Raw genomic sequence first — 26,891 nt, 5'->3', positions numbered from 1 at the left:
AAGGATTTGTCCTTTATCTCATCAAATGTAATATGGCAAAAGTTCTCATAAAATTGCTAATGTCGGCACATGCTGGAGACTGTAGGAAGCTGAGTCCAGGAATAAAAGCATTTGTGCTCAGGCAGGTAGGATGTCAGAAGAGAAGCACCAAGATCACACCTATGTAGAATGTAACTTTCTTCACCAACAAGGTACAGCATAATAGAATTACATCTCTAGAAGTTTGCATAAATCTATTAATCCAGAAAAGTACTCTATCTCTAGGGTATTTCCAAACTAAAACCTTCCTATAACAAAGCTCGCAAAAATATGCAAGTAGTCAAAGAAGCCTCCTGTAGTCAAAATTCTATCAGAAGATTCTTTCACTTTGGAGTATGGCACCTGGCATGATACTGAAAGTTCAAGGTATCTACTTAAAGCCAGTGACACTATTTTCGAGTGACAAAAACAGGGAAGGAGAAAAGGGTACCTCAGTTGTTTGCAAAACAAGTGGTCGAGTGGTCGGTCACCAGGATTTAGCTGAGGATTAAATCACTCAAAGACAGGTGGTAGTATCTTCAAAACAGAACCAATTGCTAAAAAAAAAAAAACAACATTACTGGAAACACTGTTAACGTAGTAGAGATCCAAATAGCAGTCTGCATCCACAGCTGCTTCATCAGGACTAACTGGAAAATATTGAAGCATTAAGCACAATCATAAAAATTTGGGGAGAAGGAGGAGAACTCTAAGGAATTATAAACTTTCATGTGAATTGCCACCTTGCTCGTTAAACTCTGATTGCCTATTAGTCAGTACTAATTAAGTCTCAGAGTAAATGAAACAGAAGGTGAAAATTTGCCAAGAAAATTTCTAGAATTATAATAATTTAACAAATCATGATTATTTATTTTTTTTTTAAATTGTTGTTTACATTTCTCTAGAGTTCAGACAAAGGTCCAAACACTGGCATTACGCGTCACTTTCCATAAGCAGTCTAACATGGCTTCCCAAGTAGCACCAAAATCAGTCTGCTCAAGTGGCTAGCTATAAATAAGTAAATGATTTGGATGCATAGACAGCCTAACCCACCTGTTCTCCCCAGGATGGCTATGGGGAGCTCTTGGGAAACTGGGAATCCTGCAGCAGAGGGCTTGAGACAGAGTTTCTGGTCAATGGAAAGTAGTTTCAAGACAAGAAATCTGCTTGGAAAATTGCTTAAAACCATGTTGTTCCTGAGAAACATTTTAATTGTGACAAACTGTCGTGTTCCAGTGGAAAAGGAGAAATTTCAGCTGCAGCATTTCTTACTGATTCTCATTAAGACAGTTTGAATTTCCTGTTTCCAGCTGACCTTATAAGCAGGTCTGTCTGTCAGGAAGATCATCTTGCAATTGGTAGACCTGGTATAAAGTCAGGCAGTGCAGATACATGAGGAACTCTGAGTTTTCTATTTTTCAGTTTCTTTCCTTACAATTGCATTTTCAATGTGAATGCTTTTGCTCCGTTATCCTGAAGCATTCCCCAAAAGTTATAAGCTTTTTTTTTTTTAATAAGCCTCTTTTGCTCCTGCAGTTTGCAGTGCTGTCAATTCCCCCTCTCCCTCAGATTAACCCAATACCAGACTGTGCCACCAGGCATGTGGTGTTGTGAGTACTGTTGCTGTAAATACATTAGTCAGAGATTCATAAAAGAGGAAATATGATAACTGAGCAGGTCAGAGAAAGCAAATGTTGGATGCTAACTTAATTTACACAGTGTAAAACAATGCCAATGAAATTTGCAGGGCTTCCTAGGTTTAAATCATAGGTAAATAAAAACTCCACAGACTGTGAAAAACTGCCCAAGGTAATACAATATTATGTAACAAAATTTAACAGAATATTCTGGCAAAACTCTCCTTAAAATTACTTTACTCCAAAGAGGGAATGGCATCCTTTTTAAATTATTCATCCTTCATTCCGTGTTTCTGTCCTTCTATTCTCTGTTTGAAAAAAAACACTCCGCAAAGACAAGTGTGAATAACTGGTGTTGGATGAGGCTTTCAAAAGAGACAGTATTTCACCCTTCACCCATGAGCAGAGGGCAGCATTGACCCTACCAAGCCATTGGTTCTTGATTTCTCAGTGTTAGAGTTTCAGTCATCCTAAATAGACTGGCTTATTTTTTTTTTCTTGGATAAAAGTTATTTCCATTGAACTGGAAAGGGATTTACTGTGGACCTGTTCAAAAACAAACAAGCATAACATATTGGCAGAGACATATACAAAAGATGCATATATATATGTACCTTTAGCTGCCTAGATTTATGCATTGATAGAAAAATACGTGTGTGTTGGTTTGATCTCTGCTTCTAGGTCCACTCATAATATAAATAGGCTTGGAAACCATGCCACGCACTGGGGTTTTATTGTGGTTTCTTTTTTATTACTCCATAGCAGCACCAAAATATTCATATCAAAGCAGATGTAAGCTAAAAATATAGCAGTGCTTTTAAGTCTTACCTTGCTAACCTTATCTTGGAAGTGTGTGGGATGCAGGTTATGTCACTGCTATTTAAAAGGCAAAAGGGCCACAGGGGCTATCTGCTTTCAGAAGGTTACAGTTTGTTCCATTGAAGGAGAAGTGAAAAAGAGAAGAAAAAGAGCGAAGATAACATCTAGGGGGAAACAACCTACAAGTGAACTAACTTTGACTTCTCAAGGATATTAAAAATCTCACAGTTTCGTTTCATGTTTCACGGGTTGTAAATTGTGTAGTCCCACAAATCTTGGAAATTAGAGATATGCAGGATCTGTTGTACTTGCCTGGTTCCAGGCAGTTCCTACTTACCATCAGGGCAGGCAGCTCCATCTGCTTCATTCAAAGTAGGCCTAGAAACTTCACACATTGAATTTAGAGCTGTCTCATTTTCCCAGTCCCCACCATCATCTGATATCAGGTTGCATATTCTATCAAAGCCTGGGACAAAAAAAAAAAAAAGGGATGTAAAATGTAGATACTCGCTTTGGGCAAAAATGTGGGATCTTATGACGTGTCTGAGCTCCTGCCTATGGTGGCTGGAGAACTAGTCATAAAAGTAAAACTGTTCCCTGCAAGTGTTCCTGTGTCAAAAATGGCAAGTAGAAATAATGGAGACTTTGGAGGCTGGAAAATTAAGTTGTCCAGATTGGCAATTAGTATTTCATAAGATAATTAGGTTTTAAATAATAAAGTGGAAGAGGTTGGGGAGAAGGGACAAATAAAAATCGTCTTCCAAACAAAGTGCCAGAGGCAGCAAATCAATCCAAAGTACAATTATCCAGCAAAGGCATATCTACCCAAGAGATAATGGGAACTCCAAACCTTCCTTTCCCCACTGTTTCTTTTACAGTTTCTGCCTCTTACAGTTTTATTTTACTTTCTCTTTCAGAAAATACATGACAGCAGAACATCCAGCTGCTTATGGAAAATTCAATAGCTTTTGTGATTTAAATCAATATGATTTAACAGGTGGTTGTTTTCCTATTCACATTTGAAAAATCACTGCAATTATAATTCCGCCATTATAAAGTGTCTTTTACATTCACAGCCTCTGACAATCCTTGCTCAATTGCCAACTTTCCTCACATCTCTGGTAGTACCAAATATCTGATAATCCCCTTCTACTCATGCTAAAAGTTTCTTGGCCTACCTAAGACAGCCATTGCATCAACTTTTCAGGAACTACGATCAGTAATACTCAAAGTCTTTGTGGATTTTGCCACTGGTGACAAAACCACTGTTTTACAGTCTACAAAGTTCACAGTGGTAAGTCAAGCCTTAACCTTCTGGTCACATTTAAAGCTAGGGCTAACAAGAAGGGAAGCAAAAGTAACAACGGGCATTTTTCTAAAGAATTCACTACTTTTGTTAGGTGAAAAAACAACTGGTCATTATTTTAGTTTACATACAATTTCCTGTTTTATTACCCAGCTGGAATGGTATTATTAATGCTTATGTCTTCTTATGACTTATAAGTTAAGGATCTACAAGTTATTTGGGATGGCTGTAAATTGTGGTCCTACAAATTAAGAACCTTGTGTAACCTGGGCTGACACAAAGACCATGCAAACTTATCCCATGCAAAGAAATGTGCTTGGATGTATCCTGTTGTGCTGTGCCCCCCTGTTGTATCATTTCAGCCTAATATGAAAAGAGGAATTGGTCCAATAGTAACAAGGCATTTAAGGACCAGCGATTTTTTTTCATTCTTTCCACCTTTCACACATGGCTTTCTAAATCATTTAGGATGTCAGAAATGTAAGTCTCAACACTTTTGAGGAAGTTTTGAGGGATTTTTTAAAAAGCAAATGACTGTAATTTGTATGTGACATGTTTTAGCAACCTTGAGCACAGATGTAGCCAATTTCCACTATGCCTTTTAAAATAAATAAAGGGCTGAAAATAACAAAGATTAAAACCAAGTTGTTGTTAAAGTCTGGTGAAGAGTTTTCCAAAAGACATTCAAAACCTTATTGTGCACACACAGTGTTCTAACAACATGGCTTTTTTTTTTTGTTCCCGCCTAATACAGAGTCTATGACAAGATGATGTCTTCAACCCTCTTGATCCATGGAGGGTGCAGTGTCAATTGTTTGTAGACTGAGTATCCCCACCAGCATACACAGCCACAAATTACTGCAAAAGCCTGTAAAAATTAAGATACCTTATTGTATCAATAGGGTTGCAGCAAGGTCCAAAACTGGGCTAGTGTGAGTGGCATCTTGTGAATTTTCTTGTTATTTTCTACTTGATTCATCTGCCTTATTTTCCACACTTTATAAGTAAATCAGTTTAATAATTTTGTACTCTTCTATTTTTCTGTTCTAGAGTCTTATGAACACAAAATTCCCCCTTTAATTCAGTGTAGTACCACATTTTATTAAGCAATACTAGATTTCAGTGTAATTGAAGGCAATTTTACCTAAAAAGCAATATTAAAGTTTAGGACCAAGGTCTCTCTCAAACATGGCTACTTATTAGAAGACAAACAGGCTTGCAAATACCTTTAATTTCCTTCTTTTCAAAGAACCATGAAGTTTCTAAACCCATTCAAGGGTTAATTTCTAAACCTAGGATTATAATACTTGTATGTACATATAAGGTTTCTAAACGCAGGGTTACAGTAATTTTGTGTAAATATAAGGCTTTGTCTGCTTAATAAACTAAACAAAGTGTTTCTTTATTTTGTTTAACCTTATACAGATCATTTTTCTACTTCCTTCCAGTGCAGTGATTTTTTATTCATTTCGACTGTGTTTACCCCACCATCAAGTATTATTTTTCCTTGTGTAAGACTTATTTTGAGATTAACCTGCAGGTTTTGTGTTTGGTCAGAAATCCTTCTATCTGGGGAGTCCAACAGTGTCTGAGCCTTAAATGACTGGTCTAAGCCTTCTTGTCTTCCCAGTCTAGCCTATAAAACAAGAATAATATGTACTTCACAAGCAGGGCTGCTGTGAGGATTCATCAGTTAGTGTTTGAAGACAGGCATGCTGATGATTTAGCATTAACCTGTAAGAATGTGTGACTTCGGAGTTTAGGTTTTACTGCATTTCCTATTGATGGAGTAACTAAACAGATGAAAGGATACCTCACACAAGACATTCTCCAGCAAATGCATGCCCTCTGGAGTATGTTATACTACTTAATCACCCACAATTTCTTCACCTTCACAGCAAGACCTCTAGCATTGCTGCTGAAAGTAATCACACAGTGTAAATTTTAACCTGCACTCAAACACTGAGCTTTCAATGGTGCAAATGTTGTTAGGGACAAATGAAGTTTAAAAGAACACCCTGGTGGATGTATGCATCTAATTAAAGACTTCAGAGGGTGCTAGATCAGGACAGACAGGCTTGTAAGTAGTGATTTGGTGTTTGTACAAGAAAATTTATGCATTCAGAAATGTAATTGATATCAATCTGCATATCAGTGAGGCTATTGCAGCCCGTAGCTGAAGTTCATTTACCGAAACAGTTGCGGTCAATAAATTTACAAACAAATAAGATTAATTATTTCAAGTTGCTGTAACCAACCTTCCTTTCTGAGCGCTAGCAATTATTGAAATAAATGGATTAGTGAGTAAAGTGAGGAGTAAAGACCTGAAAAACAGGTGGAGCAGCATGCAGCTGTAATATTGTCAAGAACCATCAGAAGAAATGATGGCATTTCCATGAGCACTGCAGAATCTCACTCTGCCTGGGTCTTTCCCCCTTTTCTCTGCCCTTTTTTTCTTCCCTTCTCATGTCTTTTTTTTAAATTTTGTTTTATTTCCAGTTTTAACTGAACAATCAAAATCCCACAGCCAAGCGAAATCCTGGTATTCTAAGAACATCAGTGGAACATTATAAGGTGTTACTTATAAAAGTTATCAAAGTTAGATATTCATCACCACTCTTCTTTCTTTATCCTTGTGATCCTCTGCAAGGCACAACTGTATTCCCCTTCTTATCCAGTTCCTATATGATGGGCTTCACAATGATGATTATTTCATTTTTACACACTTTTAAAATCAATTATTCCTTTTTCTCCCATTCTTTCTGGTGTTCGTTTTCTTCTTATGTCAGTTTATTTTTAAAAAAAACAATTTTTTTTTTTAGGATACTAACTTAAGATTTGTTTTAGTGGTCTCAAACTTTTGTACAAAGTCCCAGCAGTGTTTAAATTAAACACTATGAATTGACTGTCCATTGTAAATCTGTAATAATGTGTCCCAAGGTGCAGGAAAAAAAATAATAAATCAAATTCAAGCAAGCTTCACAAGTGGGAAACATAAAGTATGAACTTTATTGATCATGTCTATGTGTATGAGTATTCACACAGCAGTTATCAAAATCCTGAAATCCTATCCCAAAATAGATTGTAATCAGAACACAATCTCTAGCTCAGTTTCTTGGAATAAATTTTGTCCTTTGCTTCATTTGAGATCCAGGTTTGGAACTTGGCAGAAACATTTCTTGGCAGGCTATTACTGGTAATGCTGTGTTGAATGACATCTGGGATGAAACAACTCAGATTTGATTACCACTCCAGCGTATTATTCCCAGAAGCAGGAGGGAATGGTGTACACTCTTGGACATGGTCAAAATCCTAGCCTAAGCTGAATCTCCAGAATCAACGAAAAATTATGCAGAATCAAGTATAGTACCCAGTTAAATGAAATATCTTTGATCTAACGATGTGCTTCTTGCACTTAAAGAAAGAAAAACTGACAATTTTATGTTATGGACTGCTTAAACATAGAGATGTGTGCACTGTCAAATATTTTCTGTGACTAAGATCTGATCGAGGAATTATCTATAACAATTTTTTTGTTCAATTTCTACTACTCAGACCATTTTGGAATTCACCAGAGGGTGATTTTGGCAGCCTGTCAGTAGGAAAACAAGAGAATGGGTTAGGAAACATTAATAAAAGTTGAAAACAACAGCTTCTGAAGCACTTGAATCATCATTCACGTGTATTTGAAGAGGCTGCCAGATGAGAAAATAAGAAAATAGGTTGATGGGAGATAATAGAAGACCAGAAAAGAGACATTGGAAAGTTATGTTCAGAAACCTGATGTGAAATTTAACCTGTTGTCTTTTTAATAAGCTCTTTCCAGGTGGCATCTCTCGCAAAGCCAGAAAAGGAGTCCTATGCCCTGTATCCGCATACACATACCCACTGTGTTTAAACACCTGCAGTAGGACAGATCCTCGTTTTTGTCTACTTTAACTAAGAAAATCATTAAGTTCAAACTGAGAAAGGAGGAAGACTGTAATAGTCACTCAGAGGAGACACAGTCAAAACAGTGAGGAATGCAGCTACAGCTGTTCTAACCAGCTAACTTCTGCTGGGCAAGGAGAGGGAGAAAATCCTGGTACCTTATTGCGACAAACACCGCATTTTTCATTTTGTCTTCTGTATTGCCACATATAGAGAAGAAACATGGTCATAACTGTGTGCAAATACAAATGAGACGCTTAAGAGGAGGAATATGCTTTGTAGGAAGCTGTTCTCAATCTGCAAATTTTTAAGAGTTCTGTCTTCTTTCACTGAAAATCCTAGGGAAAAAAAAATAACATCCTGGTTTTGCACTTTTCCTCTCTCCTTATTATTTTCTCCCTCCTCATTTTTTCCCATTTACCATTATCAAGGAAATAAAAAAAAAAAAATTAAAAAGAGTCTGAACACAGATACAATTATTTAAAAAATTAAAACCAATTTTTCCTCTATTAAACATTTTTTTTTCTCAGTAAATGTTGTTCACCTTTACACACATCAACATGGCAATAAAAAAAATAAAGTACAAAATAAAAAAAAACTTGTGGTCTCCCAGGCAGGGACAACATTCTGAAAAAATATTCAAAAAATATATAGCATTTGTATAAATATAAAAGTTTACATTTCAGTGTGATATCCAAGCAAGCTGAATAGAATGCACACAGATATATTTTACTGATTTCTTAAAAGAGAAAAACAAGCTAGCACAAGCTAACAGAGCAGAGGATTTTCAGTCTAAAATACACTTTTTGTCATGGAGCAACAAAAAGCACTCAGAAAGTTATTGATGAGTCAGGAGCTAAGGGCTAGGGGTAAAATTTGCAGAAGAAAAGGTGAAACTATTGACTTGAGTAATGCTTGGATACAGATTCCCATTTTCTCATTGTGGCAGTATTAAAGGTCTTTAATGACAAAACAAATTCTATTTACAGTTCTTTTAAAGATTATTTACTTCATGCAAAAGTACTAAAAATGTTCTTAGTCTATATAAAAATAGGCCTTACATACCTGAGGTAGATCACTTACTCCTTCTTCAAAATAACACAAAAATAAAAGATTCCAGATTTTTAAACATGTGCCCTAAATCTCTGATTTTTGTTGTAGTCCTACACTGGCTGTGAGGCAGCATATGTGCTTGTCCTTCCCAGCTCTAGCTTGGAAGGTGTGGTAGCACCAATGTGTCATTCTGGAGGTCTTAAAAAAAAATCCCAAAGTCCATTGCATAGTAAATCATAAATATTTCAATCTTTATCTTCATCTTACATCTTGATGAGAAAGTCAGCTAGCACATGTAGTACGTAAATAAGAAAAAGCCCAAACTGGTGCATAAAATTTGCTGTGTTTTATTTCTAAACATATCAGTGATAGTTTTCCTTAACCTGAACTTTCACAGACAGGAGTGATTTGAGATGCACATGCGCTGCGCGTTGGTGGTTGCACTGGCTGTAGAACTAAGAGCAACGCAGCATTGCCTTCTGGCTTGGGTGCAGGTAATACTTGCTGCCAGTGTGTTTTGGTGCACAGCCCATCACTGACTGCTGCGAGGTTGCTAACAGCTGCACCGTCATCAGCTCTGCAGTGTGGACCAACATTCAGCCTGAGAGGAGTCTCAGCTGTAAAGGGGAAAGGGACTTACCCACAAGCCTCAGTCAGAGAGGAAAACAGGAGCATTTAATACAAAAACTGCAGCACCTGGAAAATGCTGCAAAATCTCAGGGTGACATTAGTGTTACCTTTCTTAAAACATTTTGTTTTGGCTTTTGTGATGAAAAATTGTAGACGTTAAGGGAAATCATCATTTTAGCATGGAATGTTTCACTTTTGCTGAAACTAGTTCCCCCCTCCAAAAAAAAAAAAAAAACAACTCCACAAACCAACCAATCACTTTGGGAATCTCTTTCTAGTGCAGTAATCAGGGCCTGATTGTGTAGCATATTGTATCCCTCAGATACCAGCTAGAGAGGGCTAAGTGGAATCAAGATTTCTGTTTATATTACTAAATGTCATGGTTCAGTATTTTTACTTGTCTTAATACTAATCAATATGCAACACTACAAAGTTGCATGCTGCTGAGATTCACTTTCCAGAAAGTTTAAAAATAATAAAAAAAAAACTAAAACCTTAAATATTAAATTCTTAACTTGTAGAGTTTCAGGCTCAGTTCAGGACCAAATTAAAACATCTTTGAAAGGTAGCACATTTAGCATTAGATTCTGCCGATAAAATTACAGATGTACTGCCTTATTGTTAAAAAAATGCATGTGTACAGTCCAATTTGCATAAACTTGTGTTCTGGAAAGCATATCCTCTGTAGTTTTACAAGACTTTACTCTAGACTAACTGCATCCAAATGGAGGTCTTGATATTACTGGTATGTTTTGTGACCTAATTATCTCTAAGAACTCCAAAAAACAAAAGCTAAAAAAATCCTGTTTTAAAAATACAGCCAAAATACTTAGAATTACCTTCTCTTTCTTCCCGTAATAAGTATGCCACAAAAACATCACAGCCTGCTAGATCAAAATTAACATTTTCTACAACATTTTCCCTCATGTTTTCAGAAAATTTTGGTGACTGATAGAAAATAGATAGAAATAAAGTTATCTCCAGGTATTTGTTCATTTCGTCCAACTTTCAGTATCAAGGAGGAAAGATGAGGAAGCTTTTAATTACTTTTTTTTTATAAGAACAGAAATGCTGAAGTAGCAAAAGAAAGATGATTTTCACAAAAGCTGCTTGAAACCATGGAGAAGCATTTTGCCAAAATCTTGATAGACATGGCTCCAGATAAGCGTTTTTTTGGGACTTGATTCATCAATGTACAGCTAGCTCCAGGCTTATTCTAATTCCATGGTGTAAAATTCTGCTGTAATTGTGGGGGTATTGTATGAGCACAATACAGTTACTAGCACAGTAATGTGTCAACATTCTGGTTTCTTCTTCAAACTGTGGAAGTTTCATCCATAACTTATTCTGAAACAGTTCCTATTAAAAATTTCTCTAATTATTTTTCTTATTGTTTTTCTTTTTCTGCTATCTGTTATGGACTGTTACGATCAACCAATTGAGTTTTGCTTGTATAAGCCAGGATGCTTTGTTTTCATACTCTGCTTATCTTTAATGTAAGGCAGAAAGACAAAGTTAACCAAAATTAAGATCTATCATTAGTCTCAATCCTACAGATATGATTTCTCAAAGGCATATATTCATGGCTGTGTAATATTGAATATAATAGTGCTTTGTTGTGTTGGAAAAAAAAAAAAAAAAAAAGAGATTTCACAGAACCACTAAGATAACCATATTTTCTCCAAAAGAGATGATCAGGTCTTTCAGCCCAAATAGAGGTGAAATAACTTTGTTTGTTGACAGAAACCAACTCACAAGCAGCAGTGCCATTTCCCAGCACTCCTAACCTCACTCCCTTTCTCAGGCATGTTTGCTGGTTGATAACTGCTGTTCTGTTTTAGCCTTATTTCCCATGTTATCCCTGCTGAACTCATCTTCCCTGCTGCCAGGTTAGCTCTGTTTAGGGGAACGGTGAAAGATGTAGTACTGTGTGGACAGCCAAGACAGAAGGCCCTTTTCTGCAGCCACCGAAGTCCCCTGTTGTTACTTAGAGAAAGGGACACACTTGCCATCTGGTGTAAAGGGCTCTGCAGCCCACTCAGAGCCTACCGAATTCCTACAAAAAGCATTTACAGAACTACAGGATTTTCCTATTTTCATATCTAACACGGGGAGTTTGGATACAATGACTGAAAAATAAATTGTACAATAAATTGATGTGCACATTAGATAAAGTTTATTTTATGAAAATACAAAAATCTATAGGAAAAGAGAAGTAATCTTAGAAAGAGAAATGAAGAGAGAGACCTCATGATTGCATTCACTATAGGTAAAGAGATATTATTTCTCTGCTTTAATTAAGTTTCAATTTAGGCACACATTTCTTCCCTGTCTCAGATTTACAGGCACATCCAGTCAGCATGGATCAGTCATGTACTCTGTGGACAGCTTTCATAACTGGATTTTGATAAGAACACATTTAGTTGAACAGAGTGAGTTATAAAATATGTGAGTTACATACACCATGTATTAATTCTGGGTAAGAGAATAACATTTTTCAGTTATTGCTAAAAACATGGTCTCATTCATTTTCATGTACTTTCCTGTGTATGTAAACATGTGAACCAGTATGTTTGCAATATAATATTTACATTTTAAAAATTATAGTGGAAAAGGATATCTGCTAATATGACTTCCAATAAAATTTTCAGAAAACAACTATGGTAGAGTGTAAAAGAACATTAAAATTTTAATCTTGTTGTTAATAGCATCAAATCTCATTAAGATATAGCCTGGGAATAACCAGGATAGCCGTCTTAGATCACAAAACAAAGTGAAGTTCATGAAACTCTAGGATCACTGTAATCAGAAAAAAATTATGTGATTTATCTTTGAAAACTTTTTTTTAATAATAGACTTTTTTTTTTGCAACCTTTATGATGACTGAAACTCTTTCTTTGACTATCTCTTCCCTTCCTGTAATAGTGGTGTAATGGTTTAGCACAAATCACCACACAGTTTCTCGCTCACTCTCCCCCGCCCCAGGGGAATGGGGGAGAGAATTGGGAAGGAAGGAGAACTCATGGGTTGAGATAAAGACAATTTACTAAAATAAAAGGGAAAACTACAATAATAACAGAATATGAGGATATTAAAAATATACAAAGTGAACAATATGTGTTTTCTCACCACCCGATGTCCCAATGACCAATACAGCCCATCCCGAGCAGCGATCACGGAAACAAAACCGAGCAGCAAGCAAAGGAGCAAAAGGGAGCCAGCAAGGTAGGGGGAACGATGCCAGCAAAAACAAGCAGGAAGGATGGATGCCAGGAAGGCAGATACCCACCCTCGCCTGCCCCCACTTACATACTGAGCATGACGTTTATGGCATGGAATACTCTCTTTGGCCAGTTTGGGTCAATTATTCTGTCTGTCTTTCTCCCAGCTTCCTGCATCTGCAAATTAGCGAGTCCTGGAAAGCAGGACAGTGTCCTTGGTCTCATTCACAACAACTGGTATCATCAGGGTGTTTATGAACATTCTTCACACACAAAATCCAAAACATACCAGCTACTGAGAGGAAAAATTAACTCCATCCCTGCCAAAACCAGGACAAGTGGATACATTATTAAGTGCTGGTGTGGGATTCAGTAAAGGGAAGGAAGGAGTCAAAATTTTATAAATGAAAGGCAAAATTTACAAATGTGTTTGAATTTATGGCATTTGTTGCATTTTTCTGAAAAGCATTTTTAACTTAAAAATCTATTTTGAAATTTTATAGGAAAGTTATTTTAAAATGTTGCTATCAGTTCTAATGTCAAATCTGTGCCTTTGGTAGTAAATATGGCAATTGGTGTAGCAAAGCACTTGTTCCTCTGCCTGCAGGATCTGTTTTGTTTTGCCACTATTTCAGGAAGAGCTTTAGTGTAGACAACTGAAGCACTTTGGGATTGACTAAAACTGCTAAGGCAAGGTCTAGACAGCCCATGGGTCAAAACTTAATTTCCCCTTAATTTCTGAACACTTGGCTGCCTTTCCTCCACTCTGTCCTCACTGTGCTGGTGTTGACAGTAAAGGGGGGAAAAAAAAAATCAAGAAACAGTATCTAATGTGTGAGAGGTCCAACTGCCTTGGTTTGAGGAATCCCAGTAGGATTGCACAGCCATTTTTCTTCTCTGATTTGCTGTGTTCATGGAGTTCCTTTGTTTATACTGCCAGCTAAAGTAATCAAGTGCCAAAAGAAAGGATTCTGTAAATCTTTTAATACAGACAAAAAGCAGCTTGTTATTTATAGAGATGAAGAAAGTCTGCTCTGCCCTTTTCCATCTTGAATTCTGAGATACACCAATGCAACAAGCTCTGCTCTTGTGCAGTACCTTTCTCAGGATTTCACCACATGCATTTTTACATTTGTGGTGGGGAAGCCTTTCTCAGTAACGTTTGTGAAAGAAAATAATAAATGTTTGCTTTGTGACAACCTTCTGCCCTGCTGGATGGACAGTACCTGCTATCTGTTTCCTCTCCAACACTTCCACTCTTGGTATCGAAAATCATGCCACTGCTGGGACAAAATGGATAATGAAAAATCCATTTTTGGATTTGTGGATTTAAAATCCATATTTGGATTTTATGAAAAATTTTGGATCTACCAAAGGATAGCTGTGAAGGTGATCAGCCAGGAGGCAGATTTTATTTATCGTGGAAACAGCCTTCTCTTTCTTAACCACAGCCTATCTTCCAAAGTCAGCTTTGGAAATCAATACAAAATTCCAGTGGGAGAAGCACCATTCTCCCAGTGCTCTTGTTACCTGGATTTTGAAACCTCTGATATTGTTTATTGTATAACACTGACTGTGAAAAAGGTTATATTGCTTGCCAAACAATTATTTTGTATTTGTAAATAGTGCCTTTTATCTGCATCCAGAAGAGGACACTAATTTGCATGCTTCCCCAAGTTTTATGGGAACATTAACTTAACTGCTTTAAGAGAGCACATTCATCAAAGCATTCCTTTTGCTCTGGTATGGCTCACAGCCGCATGATATAATAAAGAGTCAAGCTGGGGTAAAGGGTTACCATAACTTAGGATCACATTTTTGGCAATCAGCTCATCTATTCCCTCCAACATTTATGTGTAAACTTAAACCTGTCACATGTGGAGAACATTGCCACATTTCAGCAAAGGCTTATTAACTACTATTCTTTGTAAGTTTAAATTAAAAGACAGACTTATTCAAGGTTCTTTCCTCACACTTTTCAGGATGCAATTTCCTACAGTCAGGCTTGTTTATTTGCTTCACTGTACCAACTTCTGGTAGCACTGCTTATGTTTGTTATGTTCACAGCCACATTTAATAGGGTATCTTAAATATCAAATGCAGGCATTTAGTTCATCTGAAAATTAAACACAAGGGACAGAGGGTAATGATAAATGAAATTGTGTCAAGTGGAAGAGATATCTAGTCAGCACCAAAGGAATTAAGGCTTGAGTCTGCATTATTTAATTAACAGTCTGCAGGAGGGGTTAATAAATGTTAAAAATATTAACAGTTCATATGATCTTTTAAGATGAAGCAATCCATCCTGTGATCTGGAAAGAGAACTGGAAGGCAGAACGCTCAGCACTCTCTGCCTAGCCTTGCCAGAGAATCTGCATGCAGTAAAACTGCAAATCTGTTTGTTGCATCTTCTAAATTGCCCAGTCATCCAGTTGTCTATATTTTGATTCTGGGGTCCAAATAAATTTTACACTGAGTTTTCAGAGGCACTGAGCATCCACTGCAACCGATGCTCTAGCAAAGTCAGCTACCTTGAGCTCACGAAAGTTCTACTGAGAAACAGCTTCTGCCTCGAATATGGTGTCGGTCCAAGATGATGCAGCCAACAGGATCACCTTCTCTTCACCACAGGGAATAAGGGTATCTAGGGCTCCTGCTGAAAACAGGTCACCTACGCCAGCTGTGCACACCATTGGTGCTAAGTCACTGAGCAACTTGGAAAGATCATGTTTAGCTGTGTTTCCTTTGGATTATTAATGTAGCTGTGCTAAGATATTAATAACATTTCATCAGTGGTGGTCCCAAACTGCTGTGCTAGAAAGGTCAACTACATAAAGAATTAAAAGCAAAGAAGAGCAGAAAAAAAAATCTACACTCAACTCAATGAAACAACCAAAACTCCCAGTCCTCCAAACAAATAAATACCAGTGCCAACTAATTTCAAACAACAAGTATAAGCATGTTAGTTTGACTGTATTTGCTTTTAATATTTTTTTCTATAATTGTAGTACCGCATTGTTGGATTTTTTTCTGTTAATATTTTACTTGATATTTTGAGTGTTCCAAAGAGAGATTTAAAATTGCAAATGACATTACTGCATTCTGCTCTTGAGCCCCCAACATAAGGAGGACATGGATCTTTTGGAGCGAGTGCAGAGGAGGGCCACAAAGTTGATCAAAGGCCTGAAGCACCTTTCTTATGAAGAAAGGGGGAGAGAGCTGGGGTTGTTCAGTCACGAGAAGAGGGAGACCTTATAGAAGCCTTCCAGTACCTAAAGCAGATCTACAAGAAAACTGAGGAGGGACTTTTTACAAGGGCATGTAGTGACTGGACAAAGGGTAAGGGCTTTAAACTGGAAGAGGGTAAATGCAAGTTAGATATAAGGAAGAAATTCTTTACTGCAAGGGTTGTGAAACACTAGAACTGGTTGCCCAGAGAAGTTATGGATGCCCCATCCCAGGAAGTGTTCAAGGTCAGGTTGGATGGGGCTTTGAGTGACCTGGTCTAGTGGAAGGTGTCCCTGCCCATGGCAGGAGAGTTGGAACTCAATCTTTGAGGTTGCTTCCGACTCAAACCATTCTATGATTCTATGATTATGGCTCAGAACAATTTTCTAAAGGATTTAGATGCCCTCTTCCTGTTCATTTCATTCAATAGCATCATCAAAATCACCCTGACATCCCTAATAAGTTTTGAAATTGTATTTTCACACGCTCTTTGAATGGAGTGTGTTCATACTGGTGTTTTAGTCCAGATCAGGAGTGTGCTTTTGAAGCAAATAGCTCAGTCATTCCCACGTACCACACAATTTGTTTCACACTGTGTAGCAGTCTAAGAGTGTATGATCAATATCCATGTTGGATGAAATTAAACTGGGCAATGAACACCAAGAGCACAGATAACCTGGTCCAAATGCTAGTGGGGTATTAGTCCATGGGACCATGCTAGGTGTAGCCTGAAATAACTTTCCTTCCCTAAAAAGCATGTGTAGTATGGAAGTATGGACCTTGAATTCGCAACACTAACAGGTTCACTTTAGAGATCCAAACCATAAAAATGCAGTTCATGACTGCTAGGACTATTTGTTGGCATGACTCAGAGGAAAAAAAAAAAAAAAAAGGAGCAAAGGTAAAAAAGGGATAATTAGAATAACTTTAGGAGCTAACCAGCTGGAAATAAAATTTTATCTTCCTTAAATTTTGTGAACACAAAATGGTAAGTCCTCCCAAAGCCACATAGTAACCTAATAAATAATATTTGCCAGAACAGCTGCTGCACAGACAAATCAACTTAAGTGCATTTTTTAAGCCACCAATACATCTGAAAATGCTGTCACTAAGACCCTGCTACCAAAGAAACTTGCCTGGCTAGCACTGATTTCAAGAAGATCCTCTACCACAAAACCACATTACTGGCTCCTAAACTCTTGTAACTCAGTGGAGGTGCATCTTTTTTTGCCATATGAGTGCTGTGCCTGAATTCATTCAAGTACTGGCCATTCCAAAAGAGGTCCAATCCTTTTAGACAGCTTTGAGTTCAACATATTTTTAAAAGTGCAATGTCTTTTCAGGTTATTCAGCATCCACCTTATTACTAGACGAGATTTAAAAGGCATGTTTATGTAAACCAGAGATCTGCAGTAACAAAACAAAGCTACAAAGAGCTTAAATGAAAAAATGAATTATTAAGGCTGCTGCTAACAATTCATCTTTGCAAGCATTTCAGGTTCAGTAATTAGCTTCAAAAGTCTGTCCCTGATCTGGCATGCCCAGGAGAAGTCTCAGAGCTCTGTGTTAGCATTCAGCCATTGTTGACTGCAAATACTAGAGACACACAGCAGACTCATAGCCCACAATAAGCAAGGTCTCCCTCCATCTCAGTTTCTTTTGCTTTTTCTCTGCTATGACTAGGCAATGGAAGATCTCATGGTAATGTGGAGGATTAAGACATCTCCTTCCTTTGTCAGCCTTAGAATATCTTGATTAACATTTCAATCACATCTCTTAATTAGCATATTCCCAGCATAGACTTCAGGCTGCTTTTCTTTTTCAGAAGCCTTTAAAGAGGCACAGGTAAAACTGCACATTTCATATAGCATACTATAGAGAATAGTAAGTACGATGTTCTTCACAGTGAACTTATTGCTATTTGCTCTCTGCGGATACCGTATAAAAAGGAAAATGTTACTGCAAAAGGCGACTTTTGGAAGGTAGTGCTTATGCTAAGTAACACTTTCTTCCCTGAAAATATACCTTTTATTTTAGGATATAATCATAGGGAACATATATACTTGTAAACTAAGTAGTACTCTTAGGAATTTCTAAGTTCATATTCTGTTCATAACTGACAGTCATTAGCATAGCTTTGGCCCAGCAAGTGACGCTTTTCCAGAACATTTACTGGGCACAAACTGGGAGTCAACACAAAGCAAGGACTATTCTCCACTGGTTCCCAGTTGGAAGCTTAACTGTTAGCAGCCTGCCTTGAAAACAAGAGAACTTAGCAATAGGAAGGGTCTAGACTGTGCCAGCTAACCTGAGAACAAGACAACAAGCCCTAGCGCTGCTCAGTTTACTAGCATACATGTAGCCAGCATTTTTTTTCAGTGCAAATAAGCTCAGCAAATGACTCAGAATTTATCTGAACATCATTCTTTGCATGACTAAGAAGCTTTCAACCCAAAAGGCTATTTCTCTGGTTTACAGTGTGATCTCTGACAATGATTCATTATCTCAGATAGTTTCCCTTTGTGAGCAGGGGCCGTTGAAAGAGATGATCATGGTTGGTACACTTCTATCATCTCTTGGAGTTAGCCTCAGATGCACTTGGAGACGCAGGTGCACTTGGAGCATCTGGTACTGGATGAAAGCTTACCTATTCAATGCCATATCACTTTGCATCTTGTTTCTCTAGCAACAAAATCCTGGTGACAGCATGCTGGAAAGACTTAAAAGTTGTCTTTGAACAGTTTAGAGAAAGCTTGCTACAGAAATACTCTTAATTTTGTGATATTGATCTGGAAGCTATAGGAGATAATTTCTAACCACAAAATGAACAACAACAACAACAACAACAAAAAAAAAAAGAGTAAAAAAGAGGGGAAATTACAGTGAAAACAGATATTTTCAAGTATTTGTGCAAATTTCCTATGAATATCAGTAAGATTTGTGATATGCAGCATAATCCTTGTGCAAATCTTTACAGATACTTATAAACAACAAATGACTGGACATCAAATAAGATACAAAAAAAAATCCTCCCTCAACTTACCTCTCCCCAGAAGTAGATTTTAAAAAAAATGAAAAAAGAATGAAATCTTAAAATGCTAAGAAATTAATTTATTTTATTGTATGTAACATTTCCTCTTACCTTATTTTGCTGGTTCTGTATTTGTGATTTAAATGCATTACAGTAGAAAATGTAGGATTATCACAACAGATCTGTGTGAGAAGGAGATTAATTTAGAAGTGAAATGAAAACCATCCCTTGCTAGGACACATCAAATGCTTAAGGCAGAGGCCTGGCTACATGTAGATATGGGTTTGGCACAGCAGACATAAGAAGAAAGAGCATAGCTGTTGCAGAAAACAAGCAGGAGCAGCAAACAAGCGATGTCTAGTGGTGAAACAGCAATACATGTACCATAAATGAAGCAGAAACAGACTCCTGTACATGAACAGATGTTGTAACAGAAATGAACTTTGCAGCAAAGGCAAACAATGCCAAAACTACAGTCCTGTGGAAGTAAGGGCAGAAATTCAAATGAAATCAGCATCTCATTCTGATCCCCCTACTATGCATCCAAAGTAGCCATAAAGGGGCATTGTTGATCAGACTTAGTTTGTAGTTTATCACAATGGGCTTCAAATACAAATACTGGAGCTTCATTATGCGCTTGGACTCCAACATCCACAATCTCAGCCGCTGTACTTTGGTGTATGGCATCCCCAGTTGACCATGTACATTTATATATACATATATATGTACACACCTCTATTTATTCATCAAATACATCAGAGAGACCGGATTCTGTCAGTGTAGTCTCAAGAAACATCTGATGTTCTCTGGGCCTTCAAATAGATAATGTTTCATTCTTCTAAGATAAAGAGTAGAACACTAGTCACATTAAAGTAATTGTCAGAAATCCCACCAGCTTCAGTGATATTATAGTTTGACCTCCTGTATCTCTCAGGCCCTCTGAAAATCTTGCACAACCACTGTTTTTTTGCTTAAGGTTTTTCCACCATCTCCTTATTTGTTTGCTTTTGCGTTGTGATGAAAGCTGATCTATTATTTTTACAGATAGAACAGTTTTCCTTTGGAGAATGCTGGTTCAATTACACCAAACATTTTCTGGAATGTACAGATAAACAAAATCTTTTTACACAAGTTTTTTGAAATACTTCATTTTGACAAGGTCAAAAAACATTGTTTCAGTGACTGTTTTGATTTGTGATTTTATGAACATTTATCACACCCAGCAAAAATCTTATTATCCTTTAGCTAATAATAGAAAAGTCAGAACAAGTAAAAAAAATGCTTTACATTTAATAAAATGAAGCACATCATGGGACTACTTAGATATTTCTGAAGTTAAATGATTTGGAAATGGCATGTTGTAAGAAATTGCATCTTTTTGTCCCAATTTGAGAAAGGTTCTTCTGAACTAGAATGAAGACTAAGAATTCCAGGTAGCTCTTCCTCTCACCTCAAACTCCAAGGACTTCAGGAGAACCAAAAATTCATTTCACGTTATTTACAGTGCAGTACAATTGTCTACGGTTTATACAAGATGTTTCTTTTTACTCAGGATCCATACTGAAGAGCAGCCAGTCACTGCAATTATTCCACTTACAGCTTCACAGCTGCCCAGTGCTGACCTTCAGATTTGCCAAGGTACCTATTGAAGGTACCTATTTGAAGGTACCAAAATAGTCTGGAAAAATGCTGTCACTCAATTTATAAAGCTTGCGTTGAAGGTAGGGGCAGGGAAAAAAAATTCTGCTCTCTTCTCTAACCACTTCCTGAGCCCTACAGCTGGAGTGCAAGTGAGGAGACTTCCAAACTTGCACAGTTACTGTCACTGTCTAGTTGCAGCCATGTAATCCTATGGCAACATTTGGACATTATTCTTCACATATGGAAGTTGAAACAGGGTTGCTCTGGTGCAAAGCTCTGCCTTGTGGAGACTGACTTAGAGACTCTGAATACTCTGTGCTGAGTACAAACTATCTCATTGGCAAAATAATTAGGTTTAGGATTTTTTTTTCCCCCTCATTCATGGGTGTTTGCTTTCCTTATAGCAGGAGATTGTTCATTTTTGGAATAGAATTTGTTGATGTATTTGATGTTCAGTCTTTTCTTTTGTAACATCAGACAAACCATTCCTGTTCACACAAGCACACCGTTAAGTACTCTTGGACTTTGAAAGCAAAGGATACGAAATGGTGCCCTGTTACTTACTTTGCTGATTATTCTCATGCACTAAGCAGCCTGTAAAGAAATGAGTGCTCAGTCCAAGACAACACAGCTCTTTTTAAGTGGCGGTAGGACATTTATACCAGCTGACAATAGAGCCCATATGTTTGGACTACACAATGACAGGTTATTCTGCATTAAAAATGTATTGTCCTGAATGTACATAGTAAGTTTTGCTAGATAGGCAAACGCAAACATGTGAACTCCTCCATTCAGCTTATATTGTGCAAATTATGAGGATCTATAGCACTATAAGCACCAATTCTGTTAATTAACTAATCATAGGGGTGATGACAGATTTTCGTAAAGTTTAAAGATCTATGATGATCTAGTATGAGTGATATTCTATCTTAACACCTACTTTTCTCATGAATGACCTGAGCTTGACTTAAAGGCAGAGTTTGGGAGGCTGACATCTGAAGGCTGCCCCATAGCAATGTTGTGTGAAGTTGACTACATGTCCTCAGAGAACACAATTCAAGTAAAATCAATGTCGGCTTCAAATGACTTCATTTCCCAAGTTCAGCCTCTGCCTGATAGGGAAATTTCTGCATTCTAGGTGTGCATTTGCCTCTTCAGACTCATTCAAGATCATTTCTCTCTTTTTTTTTTTTCTACCTTTCTGTTAGAGAAAAAAAAGATTTTAAAATAAATAAAATAGTAACAGCTGAATCAAACCTATCAGATGCACTCTTCTTTGGTTGTGTTGCTCTGCTATATTGCTCAATTTGGGTGACTGAAATGTAGGTAATTTCACATATGTGGGAGGTTAGGTGCATGTCCTAAGAGAAAATGAAAGCTTCACAAGTCCATAGTGAAACTGCTACCTCACGTATTGAGCTTTGTGGGAAAGTATGCTAAATTAAATCAAACTTTCCAACTCTTTCAGTTTCCTGTTATATATAGGGAAAAATATATATGTGCTTCCTTTCTGTTGGACCAGTTTCACATATTGCAAACTTCTAGCTTTTTCCTAGTTTCTCTTTGGTAATCTTCTGTGGTTTGGAAAGATAGTGCTTAAAAGAGAAAGAGTTTGTGTGCATGCATGTTATTTCATATTAACATATATGCAAACCAAAAACACACCAGTATTTGAATGTAATAAGTAGGACCTTTTTTTCCTGTGCATACTTAGTGGCATTAATACATTTTTTGTCTATATTGCTTTCTCTTAACATTTGCTTTCAGTGAACCATATAGGAATTAAGTTTTAGTAACATGAATATTCATTCTTTCTGTTACCTCTAGTGGCTTTGGATCAAGCCCAGAGCACAGTTGCAAGTGTATGTACATGAATATTTACAGGTGCCAAATTTTATATCCATGTTTGCAAATGCTGCACTAGAAGTGGTTTCTTCCATTTCCAGTCACAAACATGACAGTGCCGTATCTCTCTTTTGACCTATCACAACAGCTTCAGTCTGAAATGATGATTATTCATGGAAGACTGTGCATGATCAAAACAGAGTTAAAAAGATTTGCCAAAACAAAATGCAGTGAATAATTGTGAATAATAAATTCCAGGAAATTACAGTCTGAGAGCAGGCTTTCCACAGGCTTAAAAGGAACATCAAATAGTTTCTTTGTCAGCTCTTCTTGGTATCCTCTGCATCAAATATCTTACTGCAAAACAGTTCACAAAATTCAGCATAATCTTTAAAGTGCATCAAACTTCCGGCGTTACATCTGTAAAGGGAATAAGAAGTATAAAACTCAGACATGTCATTACCCGCATTGCGCTGTCTCTGCTGCCCGTCATTCACAAGGGGTGTGCAGCATTTCTCAGTACACTGTATCTGTATGACAGCCTGAGATAATGCCACCAAGGCTGGAGCTGAGCTGAGGTAGCTTCATGACTGATAGAGCAGACTACACAAAAAAAAAAAAAAGTATATAGACAGCCACAGAGGCACTAAAAATAGCAGAGGACTGGAGAAGAAGTCACTTTTCTTCTTCTTTCTTATTGCCCATCAGCAAATGTGTTGACTTTGAAGATATTTAGTACCCACCAGACTGCCAGGGGTACAAGCCTGATCTGTCTCCTGTGTGTTGTAATTTTACTGCAATGCTCGCAGTGAAGGAATTCCACTGAGTGTCTCAGATCAATGAATAAACAATTACAATGTTATAGCGATGTTAAAGAATTAAATTACAAATAAAGAAAAAAAAAGAAAATTATTAAACTTGGCATATATTTTTCTTTGGGAGTTCTCTTTTTTCTTTTTTTTTTTTTTTTTCCAATACTATTCTCTCTGAGAAGTGAGAAGGAAAGAATTGGCTTTCTGTTACCGGACAGTCTTCAAACCTGCAGAATGCACCTTTTCAAAGAGGATTTTCCCTATCTTGTAAGCAGCTGTCATGCTTGCAGAAGAGGTAGTTCAGAAACGCTTTTCTGCTCCTGGAAAGTAAGCAAAGGCCTGACTCTTTCCTGGCTTAAATCGGTTTTATACGTCCATTCATGTTAGTAGATTTTTCCATCTAAGCACAGTCCTGAGTGCAGAGTTCATCTGTCATTTAGAGCAACAACATTGGCATCTAGATTCATGTGTTAGACTCTCTGCTAATGCACTGAGAAGTTTCATGCCTTCAGGCAAGTCACTTAAACCCGGTGTTTCAATTTATCCTTCCACAAAATAAGTATAAATAATACTGTTCTCACTGGAGTGTTTTGAGGTCAAATTCTGATCTTGTTTCATCAAAACTAGGAACAGCACTTCTGCGGTTGATAGAATTAGGCTAAAGTGAAATCACCACGAGTGTCTTCCAATGTAAAGTGCTTTACAAAGTACATACAATGCAAAATGATGACCTGCAACCAATTCAGAGATAAAGAATGCAGACCAACTGGTACAAAGGGCTAAGTAGTGTCATGCAGAGGGTTGAAAAAATCCAAGAATAGTAAGAGGAATGCTTAATTTTATTAAAATGGTAATAGCATCTTTCTAACTGCTGTGCGGGGAGATAGACAGAGTCTTGATGTTAAGATTATATCAGATATCTTTGCGCATCAAACAGGAGGAATTTGACTCAGAAGGAAGTATTTTTGCCTTTGGAACAACTGCTTTCAGTTTGGCTCTGCCATATCTAAGGCTAAGACCTGTATTTTTCTCAAAAATTGAGGTTTTAGATGCTGCCAGCACAATCAATCCCTAGGAATACTGCAAAATCCTGTGGAAGTTCCTCTCATTCCCGCTCCCCTTTTAACAGGCCAGCATGCCACACACAGTGCCTGCATCTCTCCCCCCATGCCCTGCTAAGTCCCTTGGTCACCTCTCATGCCCCTCTGCCCACCCAGAGCCATTCCGCTCCCCACTTTTTCTCCTTCCACTCATTTCTCACCCTTGTCACTGCTCACCAAGTCTCTGATCTCTCACTTCCTTCCCATTGCACATGCACACATTAAAACATCCACAGCTTTTACGGCTGTGAGCCAGGAAGAAAGGGCATGACAATTTCAGCTACTATATTTTTTACTGTCGCAGCTTTCGGTGCTTATGCTCCATGTGCCCCAGGCAGTACTCCCTGAGATATTAGTTGCGATTAAAGAAAAGAGCAAAGTAATACTGAAACATCTGGGGAAAAGAACAAACATAAATCCATTCCAAACACTTTTGGGAGCACACAGAGAGCAAACTGTATGTAAATCTGAGCTTGAAAATCAGCTGCTTGAAAAAATAACCATAATTCAAAACAAACAAAACACTCTATGTTGTTACTGCAGTTATTGTCAATTACTCTAAAAGAGGCTTACTTTTTTTCATTTAATGTGCACACGCATCTATAAACATGCATACACGTTTCTTAAAGCAGCTCTTTTGCTTTAACCTTCATTTGTTCTTCACAGCTGGAATAAATGGTTAATCTCTTAGGGGATCATGCATGCTATTTGTTATTGATTTTATAGCTCAATAATAGGACTGTGAACAGGTTGGGATCAGATTAGGAAACAACCACTTCGAAGCAGACACCAGCTGTGCACTTGTGATAAATTACATTTTTTCCCTATGAATTTTACACCTAGTTATAGTTAGTTTACAGGATTTACCACCATATGGACTGCCTGTTAGCGAGGTAACAACCCAAAACACAAACACCTTCCTCAGTGAAAGAAGCAACCTGTAGCTGGAGATTTTTCTTTTAGAATATGGTATCTAATCATGGATTTGGAAATCACAAAAAGTTTGGCATATAGTGCTGTGTTTTGGATTTAACAGATGCTGCAGTTGTATCAAACAGCAATACAAAAAAATTGTAAATGTGATAACATTAATATGCAGAGATCTTGGAACCAATGTATTCTAAATATAGGGTTGTTTTGAAAAAAAAAGCTTTCTTGTTTTAAGAGCTGTTAGAAAGAAACCTCCCTGAGGTCCATATAGGGAAGAAAATCTCAATCTATTGATTCTATTCCAGAGATCAGTGTTACAGTGCTATGCTTAACATTAAAATCATTTCAAGAGTCATGTGAATGTAGTTAAAGTCATAGTAATTTTTTTAAGATACAGGACAAACTTTTCTTAGATAAAAAGATGTGACTATACAAAAAAAAAAAAAAAAAGCAAACCAGAAATCACTTTGTTTAGCAGAATAAGGAACCTAGAAACATTATAAAGGATATTTCACTGAGAGCTTTTAACTTGCTCTGTTATTTCCCAGAATTGACTATTGTGTTATACACTCATACACAAGACACTCTCTGTCTAAAAAAACACGTAAAACCACACATATGTATTATACGTATTCTCCTCTGGTTTTCCACCAGCATTTTGGACCCCAGTTATGTGATACAATCACTAAATCTAGATATGGAAAGATTTGATAATTCATCCTGCATGTTATTCCTCTGCGACAACAAAATTTTTACCTGATAAACAACCAGAGGTGCTGCTCCCAGTATGGTAAGACTATTTTCCCTGGAAGTTGTCTAGGCCACTTATATACTTACTGTTTAGGCTAACTTAAGTATCCTGTCGAACCGGCAGCATACGGTAGAGATCTTATTTCTGTTCTCTTCTACCCTGGTTAGAAGTTCCCTGATATAAACAGAATTACCTGAGCACAAAAGTGATGACAAATTTATAGACTAATGAATAAGTATGTCATCATGGGAGTAATTCTAGCATTAGTGAAAGGTAGATGTGAGGACTGGATTTCGCTGTAAGTTCCTATATAAGTTTAAATGAGGGGAAAACATGGCAAAAAAAAAAGCCCCTTAGTTTACGAGAACATACTGTAAGAAAACTGAAGTTTAAATTTAAATAGGCACAAAGATCCCAAATCTGAATTTGCTAGTCAGATTAAACTGCCATTTATTTGTAAAGTAACCTTACATAAACACACATTTCAGGGCTGGACAGCATTTCACTAGCTTTTGGATATAATATCAGGTGTTCACAAGACACTGAAAAAAAAGAAGTTGCCATACTATATCTAATATTCAAGAGTCAACAGATACTCCTAGAGCCGAGTGAATAATTAAAAAAAATGGAATAACTTATTCAAAACTATGAAATTCATCAACTAAATTACTTGACTAATACATCTATGAATTATGAACTGACTATGCTGGGTGAATAATACATTAATAATTAATTTGAAAAATATAATTAAATTCTTCAAATTAATTACTCGGAGAATATGAGAAACCATAATTATTCTCTATACTGTACTAAAAGAATAGAATGCCTGAGTAGTCTGCATGCTCTTCAAGTCTTACAATTTTTCAGTACAATGTATAGGATATATCTTTACAATTACAGAGTATTGGGGTGATATCTCAAATATCGCTTCAGGCTAAG

The sequence above is a fragment of the Chlamydotis macqueenii genome, chromosome 2 (genome assembly GCF_036417535.1).
Source record: "Chlamydotis macqueenii isolate bChlMac1 chromosome 2, bChlMac1.mat, whole genome shotgun sequence".
In the NCBI taxonomy this organism is placed as follows: domain Eukaryota; kingdom Metazoa; phylum Chordata; class Aves; order Otidiformes; family Otididae; genus Chlamydotis; species Chlamydotis macqueenii.
The sequence above is the reverse complement of the archived record's forward strand: the minus strand, read 5'-3'. Positions refer to the sequence as shown.